Source organism: Rhincodon typus, chromosome 8 (assembly GCF_021869965.1).
Source record: "Rhincodon typus isolate 14 chromosome 8, sRhiTyp1.1, whole genome shotgun sequence".
Lineage (NCBI taxonomy): Eukaryota > Metazoa > Chordata > Chondrichthyes > Orectolobiformes > Rhincodontidae > Rhincodon > Rhincodon typus.
In genome coordinates, this window is record NC_063339.1 from 23308891 (window position 1) to 23320778 (window position 11888).

Consider the following 11888-nt stretch of genomic DNA (forward strand, 5'->3'; position numbering starts at 1 on the left):
CAGATTCTCCAGCATCTGCAGTTCCTACTATCTCTGAAACTATTTTTTCAAATTGTTTGGATAAGATAACCTTTTGACATTTCCAAACAGACACTTGTTTTTATGTTTGCATATTTGAGGAAAGAAACTTCTACTAAACAATAATTTCCTACATTGCACTGTAGATTAAAATCCTGGAATTCCCTCCCTAATAGTATTGTTGGTCAATCCACAGCACGTGGTTCAAGAAGGCAGTTCACTGTCACCTTCTGAAGTGCAACTAGGGACGGGCAATAAATGTTGGCCAGCCAGTGATGTTCTCATCCCACGAAAGAATGGAAACCAAAACTCTTTGAAAAATACCTCCTTGGTTGTCAGCTACTTTGGGGTGTCATGGAGTTGGGGAAGGCTTTATGCAAATTCAAATTCTTTTTTCATTGGTTCATGGAGGATCATTATAAAAAGCTTTTCTCAGATGTGGGCAATGATAACTTTCAATGGTCATCTTTATTACCCTGAGAAAGTTTTGGCCTTTCTCCTTGGACTGTTGGAATTGGTGTGCAGATATTGTTTCCATAACTGTATTGAATGGGAATTTGAGGATTTTGACCGAGTGACAATGCTGAATGGTGATATATATTTAACGTAAAAAGGTATGTGATCCATGATTCTGAAAGTTTGAAGCTGATTTAATCTGCTCAATTAGGCCACTGTGTCTTAAAAGTGCATTATTGTATGATTTTTACTGAAAATAAAGGCTAAATATGAATACAACTTTCATATTTATGTATAATAGACATAGTAGGGTTGAAAAAGAAGAATGTCCGAACATTAGTTTTAATTAATGCCAAAGATACACTGTACAAGTTTAAAAAATGATTAATACTGGATTTGTTCAATAACATACATTAAACCAATCTTTTCCTAGAAGGAATTTTGGGAATGTAGTTATAAATATTATATTGCAAAAAGACCACTCACTATTGCATGCAAAGTACACACCATAGCTGCAACACCACTCCTTTTTTTGTCAAATTAATAGTAGAATTGTATAGATTAGTACCATGCTTGGGATGCAGTTTAAATCAAAACTGCATTTTTGATTTTGATTTTAATTGACTTTTTGATTTTAATTTCCTCAGTCTTGCCTCTTTTATTGTTCAATGATAGACTCCAAAAGGAGAAATATGTCCCTGTCCTTATGTATGGTGCATGGCCACATGTTCATGGCTGCAAGGTTCTTAATGGAGAGAAACTTCACAGTTCTTAAGTGCAGAGGGTTCTGGGTGTCCTCATGAACAAATAACAGAAAACCAGTATGTAAGTACAGCAGGCAATAAGGAAGGCAAATGGAATTTTGGCATTTAATGCTAAAGGAATAGAATTAGGGAAGTGTTGCTGCAACTATACGAGGTATTAGTGAGACTGCACCTGGAGTATTGTGTGCAGTTTTGGTCCCCTTCTTTGAGGAGGGATGCAGTTACATTGGAGACAGTTCAGAGGAGGTTCACTAGTTTGATTCCAGAGATGAGGAGTTTGAATGATGACGAGAGATTGAGCAGTTTAAGCCTATACTGCTGTGAGTTTAGGAAAATGTGAGGAGATCGAATTGAAGTATTAAGGGAAATAACAAAGTAGATGTGGAGAGACTGTTTCCTCTGTGGGGCAATCTAGAACAAGACGTAACAGATTCAAAACAAAGGTGAGGAGAAATTACTTTATCTCAAAGAATGACGAATCTGTGGAATCCATTATCCCAGAGTGCAGTGGATGCTGGGACCTGAGTAAATTTAAGGAGGCGATAGACAGATTTTTAATTATCACAGGTTTAAGCGTTACGGAGTGTGGGCAGTAAACTGGAGTTGAGGCCAAGCTGAGATCAGCCATGATTGTATTGAATGGTGGAGGAGGCTCGAGGGGCTGAATTGCCTATTCCTGCTCTTAGTTCTTCTGGTCCCTTTATTTCTGAGTATGTGTCTGATTACAGAAGAGTGCAGGAGAAATGGTGTTCAAAAAGGAAGGCTTAATATCACATCATTCAGTTTCTGCTTTAGGGCACAGGGCTCAGTTTTGGATCCCCTGTTCTTTGTGGGTTATGTTAATGATTTTGAGTTAGATGTGGGAGTCCTGACTGGGAAACCTGCAGACGACCCAAACATTGACTGGGTATTCAATAGTGGAGAGGAAGGCTGTCATCTGCAGGAAGGTGCCAATACAGGTAGGTTCATTGAGTGAGTAGAAAAGTAGCAAGTGAAATTCAATCCAGAGAAGTACAAGGTTATGCATTTGGGAGAGGACAAATAAAGCAAGGAAACACACAATCAACAGGAGGGTATTTAGATTAAAGGAAGCAGGAGACCTAAGAGTGCATGTGCATACATTAATGAAAGATCAGGTAGATAAGGTGGTAGAGAAGATTATGTGGGATGCTTTCCTTCATTGTGTGAGGTATTGAATACAAGTGCAGTGATGTATTGTTCAAATTATATAAAAGACTGGTTAGGTCACCACTGGAGTACAACATACAGCTCTGGTCACCACATTACAGAAAGGACGTAATTGCTCTAGAGAAAGTACAGTGATAATTAACAAAAATGTTTCCTGAGCTTACATTGCAGATATGAGGAAAGATTGGGTCAGCCAGGGTTGTTTTCCTCAGGACAGAGGAGGCTGAGAATGACTTAGTTGAGGTGTACAAAGTACTGAAGAGTTTGGATAAAGTAGATAAGGAAGACCTGTTTTCCCAAGCAGAGAGGACTATCACAAGGATCACAGTATTTAAGGTGATTGAGAGAAGGATTAGAGGGGAACATGAGGAAAAACATTTCACCCAGAGGGCCATGGGTGTCTGGAATTCACTGTCCAGTTTGGTGATTGAAATGAAAACCCTCAACTCATTTCAAAGGAATCTTGATCTGTCCCTGAAGTGCTGTTACCTGCAAGGCTATGGACCAAGTGCTATTAAGTGGGATTAGAATGGCCAACTAGTTTATTCAGCCAGTCTGATATGATGGGAAGAATGGCTGCTTTCTGTGCGTAACCTTTCCATGGCTCTATGGTTTTTGTTGCACCTGGTTGTCTGGCAAATATTTGTATGTCATTTGACATCACAAAAACTTATTATCTGATTAATATCACATTGCTGTTTATAGGGACCATGTTGGCTGCCTACATTACAAAAGTGATTAAACTTTAAAGGCACTCATTGGCTATAAAACATTCTGAGTTATCTAGTGGTTGCCCTATATCAATGCAAAGCTTTCCTTTTTTTATATCTAAGTATTTTGCAACATTCACTTCCATTCTGAAGTAGCATAAGCCAGCTATGTGGAAGATGGACATCATGCAGTTTGCTGGAGTTCATTTACAAAAACTTTGAATGTAAAATAATGAAATGGAACATATAAAATATGAATCAGGAGCAAGAGTAGGCAATTTGGGGAGGTGATGGCCTCGTGTATTATCACTGTACCATTGATCCATAGGCCCTGGTAATGTCCTAGTGATCTGGGTTCAAATCTCGTCATGGAAGATGGTGGAATTTGAATTCAATAAAAATCTGGAATTAGGAGTCTAATGATGACCATGAAACCATTGCCAATTGTCTGGGAAAAACCCATCTGGTTCACTAATGTCCTTCATGGAAGGAAACTGCCATCCTTACTTGGTCTGGCCTACATGTGACTCCAGACCAACAGCATGTGGTTGACTCTTAACTGGCCTCTGCACAATTAGGGATGGGCAATAAATGCTGACCTAACCAGTGATGCCTTCATCCCATGAATGAATTAAAACACAAACAGCCCTTGAGACCTGCTCTGCCATTCGATAATTTAATGGCTGATCTGATTGTAACCTCAAAACCATATTCCTGCCTATCCCTTGTTTTAACAAGATTCTATCTACACCTGCTTTAAAAATATTCAAGAATTTTTCAAAGAGAGACTTCCAAAGATTAACAAACTTATGAGAGAAAATATTTCATCTGGCCTCTGTTTTAAATGCCTGACCTCTGATTTTTAAACATTAATCACCAGTTCTAGATTGCCCCATAACAGGAAATATTCTCTTCGTATCTACCCTGTCAAGACTTATCAGGATATTACATATTTTGATTCAGTCATGTGTAACTCTTCTAAACTCCTGCAGTTATAGCCCAGCCTGTCCAATCTTTCCTCATAAGACAGTGCACCTATTCTAGCTATTAGCCTTCGAAACCTTCTCTGAAATGCACCCAAAGTATTTATGTCCTTCCTTTAGTAAGGTGACCAATATTGTGCACAGTACTTTAGATGCAATCTCGTCATTACCCTCCCTAATTGAAGCATAACCTCTACTTTCAGAATAAAAACAGAAAGCACTCAGCAAATCCAGTAACGTCTATGGAGAAAGAAAATAGAGTAAATGTTTCAAGTCCAGTGAATCTTCTTTAACCTACTGAGTTTCTCTAGCACATTTTGGTTTATTTCAGATCTCTGACATCTATGGTATTTTGCTTTTAATTGACATCCATTTCTCCCCATGTTGCAGGATAAGATTCTATTACCTTTCCTAATTACTTGCTGTACCTGTATACTAACCTTCTGCATTTCATGCACAATAACACTCAGATCCTCCTTCATCTCAGAGATCTGCAACTGTGTATCATTTAAATAATGTGCTCCTTTTTCCTCCTTCCTGCCAAAATGGAGAACATCACGTTATCAAAACAAGAAAGCTCCTAAATTTGAAGTGACAGAGAAACATGAAAGAAAAACAGATTAGGACAATATCTCACAAGGGCCTGAATGACCTGGGTTATGACGAGAAATGTGGCAGAATTGTGTGAGAAGACCAGCGAGCTTATCTCAACATCAGGAGCAATTCGCTGCATCTTTTAACTAAGTTCTGAGCAACAAAGTGAGATTCTTGCTTCTGTGGTGACAAGTTGCCTGTTAGAGAGGGAGGATTATGTCGCTAGGCCAAGCAGAGAGAAACCATATGTCAAACCTGTCAAAATTGACACACTCAAAAAGTGTAAGATTCTGCCCATTATCAATTTATATAATTATGCAAAAAAATACAATTCAATACAGCAGAGAAGCAGCCTTTTGGCCCACCAAGCCTGTGCTGATTCCTAGTCCTTATTTAGACCTTATTGCCCATGCGCGGTTTCTATCCCTCTTTTTGCCCCCCACCATGTGTCTATGAAGATATTTAGCACAAAACTTTTCATGTAAAATTTCAAAACCAAAGACCTCATCATCAAGGGGATGAATTCCAGCTCCAAAATATTTCTTGGTTCATGTGGATGCAGGCCATGATATTTCCACTGAATCAGAGTTCCTTCCATTCAGTTGCTTAGTATGATGTGATTTAGGTTAATTGTTTAATTTAGGTTGATTTAGGTTAATTTAGGTTAGGTTAATTGATTCAATTGGAACCGTTAGGTCACTGATTTTTGCCAAAATTTGGTATTTATTTTATGTTTTCCTTTATGCTCTTTCAACATTGGAAAATTATACAACTTCTATAATGGCTTTTCACGGGGGAAGAAGAGGTTAATGTTTGATTTTTTTTTAAAAAATGAGTGTAATGAGTAAAATTGCATGCCGATTGTATGTTTTAAACTATGAATTATCAAATTTTTCTAACGTTATTAATCACAGAGAGAAACAGGATATGCCCTTATTTTGCATGAGAAGAGGTAATTCACATAAAGTAGAAGAAAGCTAAATTGTTGTTGACAACCTGCAATGCACTATTGAACAGTTAGTCATTTACAACTTATCACATGGGTACATAACATTACATCATTATTAGAGGTTCCAAAACTAGAGTTCTCATGTGGGACTGAAAATATACCTCAGAAAGATGCCTTTCGCTCCCCCAGAAAAAAAAGAAAACAGCCAAAAGAAAGAAGACCCAACTCACAGTGAAGGAGGTTCATCTAGTGTGATGGATGGGTGAATCCTACAACATCTATTTACCCCTTACGTAGCGACTGGTGTTATTCACAATACATGATTCTCCATTAACTGATGATTAAGGCATTCCAAATAGGGATATATATCTGGGAGAATTTGGCCTAATTCAGTCCAAGAGAATACATAATGCTGTGTGACTGGGCTTTTTTCCAGTGCATCGAGACAAGGCAAAATACAAAGACAGGACAGCATCAAATCACTTCACACAAACAGAAACCAAGACTGAAAAAAAAACAAATTTTAGAAGGGATAAACAAGTAGGTAATGATAAAGTAGTCACAGACACCTTTTATTAAGAGTACTATCTTTTATAGCTACATGATAGTCCAATTTTATGGTTATTATTATCTTCACTGTATTTAATTATAATATATTGAACTTTGTGCCAAGGATGCGCATGTGTTTATAAGATAGCAGTACCCCAACACTAATGATGTCAAATGTAATTCAGAATAAACCACCTATAGCTGCTGTGATCCAACATATAGAAGTGAATGGCAGATAATAAGTGACAACGCTTCAAAGATTCTGCATCACAATAGCTGCCTATAAAAGGCTGAGAGCCTAAAGTGTGTGAGAGCTCAGTGGTAAGATGAATGAATTAGGATCCTTAATGCTGACAATGTAAAGATAATTCCAGTGCTCATCAGAATAAGATGCTTCAGCCCTGACTGACAGTACCATAAATGTCTCATTCATCAGCTTCGACAAACTTGTCACATCTGGATTCCAATCATCCTAACAATTTCTCTGACAAATCGATGAGTTATATGTTTAATACTCCTCTTTTTATAGAAAGGAAAGTAATTGCCCAGTACATGGTGTGATGTACTTTGTTATCCAAATGTTTACAGTCACATTTTGCTTAACTTGCAGTTAGCATCATTCAGCTAATTGATGAGGGACTCATAAAGATGATATGCTTTATACGAATGAAGAAGGAAACAGTATAAGCATAGACCAGTTGGTTAAGCCATAAATTGCAGAATTTGCCATTAAGAAACGAAGTTACTATTGATATTTCCACACAGCATTCTCACTGTTCCACATTTCACTTCATTTTAATATCAACTCTGGTAATAGCATCTACCATGCAAAAAATATCTAGGGGTTTTGGGGGGAGGAACATCCTTGGGGAAGTGCTAGGTTATTGACAACTACTGAGTAGTATAGAAATGTAAGAAATAAGAGCAAAAGTAGGCCATTCAGCCCTTTAAAGTAAATTACCACAGGTCTTCTACGTCAATGCCATATTTCCCGCATTATCTCTTGATGTCTTTAATATTTATAAATCTATTAACTTTTGGCTTGAACGGTGTCATGCCTCGCAGAGGTAGTGCACTGGGAAATCAAGCTCCCACTATTCCTGGAGTCACCACAAAAGTTAAAACATTTTACTAACGTATGCAAAGTCCCCCTGTTGGACAGAAAATATGGACTATGTCTCCGCACTTAACAAGAATTGCTATTTATTACAAATTAATACATTCTCACTACAAGTAAACAGTTATGACTTGTCGACATATTACTACAGTAGTTAAAACTTTAAAGCCCTTCTAAAACACCTTTGCACACACAGTTAGACACAAATAGCCAATAAAAAATGGTATTATGGGTTGAGGGAAAACAGATACTGGGGAGACGGTTCCACAGTCCTCATGATCCAATAGAGTGATCCTTTTCTTTGCCAAGTTCTTAGATCTCTGATCATTTCCTTCAGGTTTTCTCACTTGGTCACAGGAGGCATAGGGCATCTGGTTCACAAATTCTAAAGTCTCTAACTTATTGGTTAAAAGCCACAGTTTACAGGAATTTGGGCAACAAAATAAACTGGTTTTCTTCAGGCTTCAGTTAATTTACTGAAGAGAAAGATTCACCATTTGCTCTTTCAGCAGTCTGAAGGCTTCTACACATATCATTCACACTCACAAACTGTTCAGCTACCCAGGAGCCAATGAGATTGTTGTTGTCTGGTTGATGGCCTCTGGCATTCCACAACTGGTGATGATTGCCCAAAATGATTGACTGAGTTTCTGGCTGAATCTCACTCTGCATACACATTCCAGAACCCATGCCATCTCAAGTTTCAATGAGAACATCTCTCATACTTCTAAACTCTGGAGAGAATGTTGGCTTAGCCGCCTCAATCTCTCATCATAGGATAGGCCCAACCAGAATTATGCCTGGTGAACCTTTGTTGCACTCCCTTTATGGTAAGTAAACCCCTCTTTAAGTAAGGAGGCCAAAATTGTATAAAATACTTGGTACAGTCTCACCAACGTCTATACAATTGTGGCAGGATATCTTTACACCTGTATTCAAATTCTCTGGAAATAAAGGCCAACAAATCATTTGCTTTCATAACTGCACGCAAGACTAGTATATTAAGTTTCAGTGACTCATGAACAAAAACACCCAGATCCCTTTGGACACCCATATTTCTCAATCTCTGACCTTTCTAGAAATATTCTGCATTTCTTTGCACAACTCACATTGCCATTGAATTTTGTGTCAGTTGAAAATACCGCACGTGGTCTCCATTTCCAAATTATTTTTATAGATTGTGAATAACTGGGTCCAAGCATTAGTCCTTGTAAAACCTCATTTGTCACAGCGTACCAATGTGGGAATGACCTTTTTATTTCTACCCTCTGAGTTCTGCCTGTTAACCTATTTTTAATCCATGCCAGTATGTTATACCCAATCCCAGGTAATCTAATTTTTGTGTAGTAACCTGTGATTCAGTGATATCTTATCAATAATTTTATCAAAATTATACATTAAACAATAGGCAATTAAATGTTGGAGATATTTTCTGATTTGAAAACATGTGTGAGCAACATTAATATCTAAAATTCACATGCCTCAAATAGTAAGAAAAGTTGTGAATTTTCTTTCAATCAATGACTCTCCTTCATATACCACTATATTATCATTTACATCCTGTGTAACATTCACCATAGTTTGGTGCTGAAAATGTAAAAGCATGATAAGGGGTGCTGTGTACATTACTGTTGCTGAATTATTATTTAAGTACTAAACTATTTGCACTTGTGAAAAGTCTGCATCTATATCCAACTTTATCAATGTTGTATAGTAAGTATTAACTTATGTTGAATATCCTCATGATGCCTGTCACCATAAACCCTAACCATTTCAACAAACACCAATACTGATATTTGAAAACATTAGTTGAAAACACTACTAATGTTTGCATTCATGCAAATAACACCATCAAATACTGTTGTGCAAAACAATGTCATATTCATAACTTTGTGACATAAAATACAAAGAGATCAGACAATGAAAGGAACAACATTGAACTCAGTGCATTCTTACAAATTACCACTGAATGCCAACATGTTAGGAACTGAAAATGTAAGCATATGTCACAGCGAGGAGGACAGCCAGTGCTGAAATAATCTTTTTAATCCATTAAATCATAAGTTGTATGTGCAGAAGTAGGCTATTCAGCCTATTGAGTCCGCTCTGCCACTCAATGACATCATGGATGATCTGATAATCCTTAATTCCACTTTCCCACCTTTTCCCCACAACCCTTGATTCCCTTACTGATTAAACATCTGTCTGCCTCAGCCTTGGATATACTTAACAACGAACCTCTGCAGTAAAGAATTCTACAAATTCACTACACTCTTGAGAGAAGAAATTCTTCCTCATCTCTGTTTAAATGTGCGACTCCTTGTTCTGAGATTATGCCCTCTGGTCCTAGATTCTCCCACAAGGGGAAACAACTTTTTTGCACCTACTGTGTCAAATCCCCTAAGAAACTTGTATGTTTCAATAAGGTTGCCGCTCATTCTTCTAAATTCCAACAAGTACAGGCCCAACCAATCAACCTCACCTCATAAAATAATCCTCTATACCTGGTATCAACCTTTTCTAGACTGCCGCGAATGCTACTGTTTCTTTCCTTAGATAAGGAACCCAGCACTGTTCACAGTATTCTATCTGTGATCTGACTAGTGCCTTGTATAGTGTTAGCAAAGCCTTGCTATTTTAATACTCTATTCCCTTTGAAATAAAGATCAACATTCCATTTACCTTTTCTATTATCCACTGAATTTGGATGCTAACTTTCTGTGATTCATGGACAAGCGCTCCCAAATCCCTCTGCTCTGTAGCTTTCTGCAGTCTTTCTCCATTTAAGTAATATTCAGCTCCCCTGTTCCTCATTTGTAGCGTCACACTTTCCCATATTATATCCAGTCTGCTACGTTTTTGCCAACTCACTTAACCTGTATATATTCCTCTGTAGACTCTTTGTGTCATCCTCCCCACCTGTTTTAGTGTCATCAACGAACTTGGCAATAGTACATTCATGATCCTCATCCATGTCAGAAGATAACAGTAACTTAAAGGCATTATCTATACAATTTGTATGGATGCTGCTTGGGGTCAGCAATGAGTTTGAACTGTGTTCCCCAAAGGATGTCTTTAATTACAAAGGTCACCATGGTAGTGTTCAAAACAGCCAATCATTTGATCTGCCTCCATTTGACTCATGTCAGCAATCAGAATTATGCTACAGCTATAGGAATTTTATTTTAACGTCCTGGGAGAAAAAAAATTGATTGTACCCCTAAAATCCTCCAAGCACTTCAATAAATAAAGTCTGTGTTCAGATTTAGGAAAGTACATTTTTCAATAAATCCCCAAACAACATGTAAAGCCAAAAATTATTAGAACTGGATTTGGCAATTTTCAACGCTCCTCCTATGAGTTCTGCACTCACTATCAATAAGTTTTATGCTGATCACATGGAATTTAATTGGCAGCTAGGTATGTTTACTTGGTAAGCAATAAATTGTTTCTAGAAGCATTTTCTTCATGGAATTGTATCTCTTTATCAATTTCTACACTTACAAAAGTTCTGAAGATTTGGCTCATAATTTCAGCAGAAGTTTCACAAAGACCAGATCAAGGGCAATGTATTCAAACACTTCACATCATTTCATCAGTCATACAGCAAGTTGTTTCTGATGGAGTAAGCACCATTTGCACTTGTTCATTTCATACAGGTAGTTTACAACACAGCACTAAGGAATTCTGATGAATCTTCACAGAGAATGATGACCATAATGTTACGAACAATAGACCAACCATTGGGTTCTGATACATCTTGCAGTAAGAAACAGAAATGGATCAAGAAGTAGAATCGGTGGAAGAATAGAAATTAGCATTGACACTGACGGAATGGATACAGTGGTTGATAGCTGTCACCAGTAGAAGTTGGCTGCTGGAAGAAGTGAACAGAAATGAATAGCTCAGCTGACTGGAAAGGGTCCCAGGGAAAATTGAGACCAGCAAACTGCATCTTTTCAGCTCACTATCCTTCTCTGCAGCAAATGTAACAACTGTGCCAGAGTGGGGTTCCTGAGCTACACCAAATGATGCTTTCCAAAGAGTTGACCACCACAGTGCAAATCATTGACTTACAGGGAGCCCTCATTACACAAAGATTCATGTTTAAATTGTATCAGGCAGTGGTTTTCACATCACTTTTCTATGAATCTGAAGCATCAAAACATACCGGCATTTCTGTATTGCAGATGCTGTACTGGTTTCCTTCCTGAACACTCATCCAGCAAAGTAATTAAAGAATCCAGCGTTATGTTGTTCAATAACTGGTAGAGATTAGATTGATATCAGTAAGGTACAGGGCAGCAGAACACCAAGGGCTTGAGCACAGATTATTCTCTCCTTCAACTGTGTGCAATTTGAACATGCTCCTCCGAACAGCCTGAGTTTAGGAGTGCACTCCACTATTAGACCACCAGCAATCAAGAGATCAAACGCTGAAGTGTCAGATTCCTCATTCCCTTTTACTAGACCACCAGGGGGAAAACATGCATTAAAAAAAATGCTGAATCCAGTGTCTGCAGACATCTAAAACTGGCTCCTATGTGTATGTACATGTTG

General features: G+C 37.8%; 1 protein-coding gene across 1 annotated transcript in view; it reads right to left on the reverse strand.

Moving 5' to 3' along the window:
* LOC109918510 (protein FAM181A) overlaps positions 1-11549 on the reverse strand; it is a 21142-nt gene extending 9593 nt beyond the window's left edge. Inside the window, exon 1 of the mRNA XM_048600369.1 lies at positions 11500-11549. The gene's annotated coding sequence lies outside the window, so the exon portion shown is untranslated. The remainder of the gene's footprint in view (positions 1-11499) is intronic.
* Positions 11550-11888: the final 339 nt, after the last annotated feature.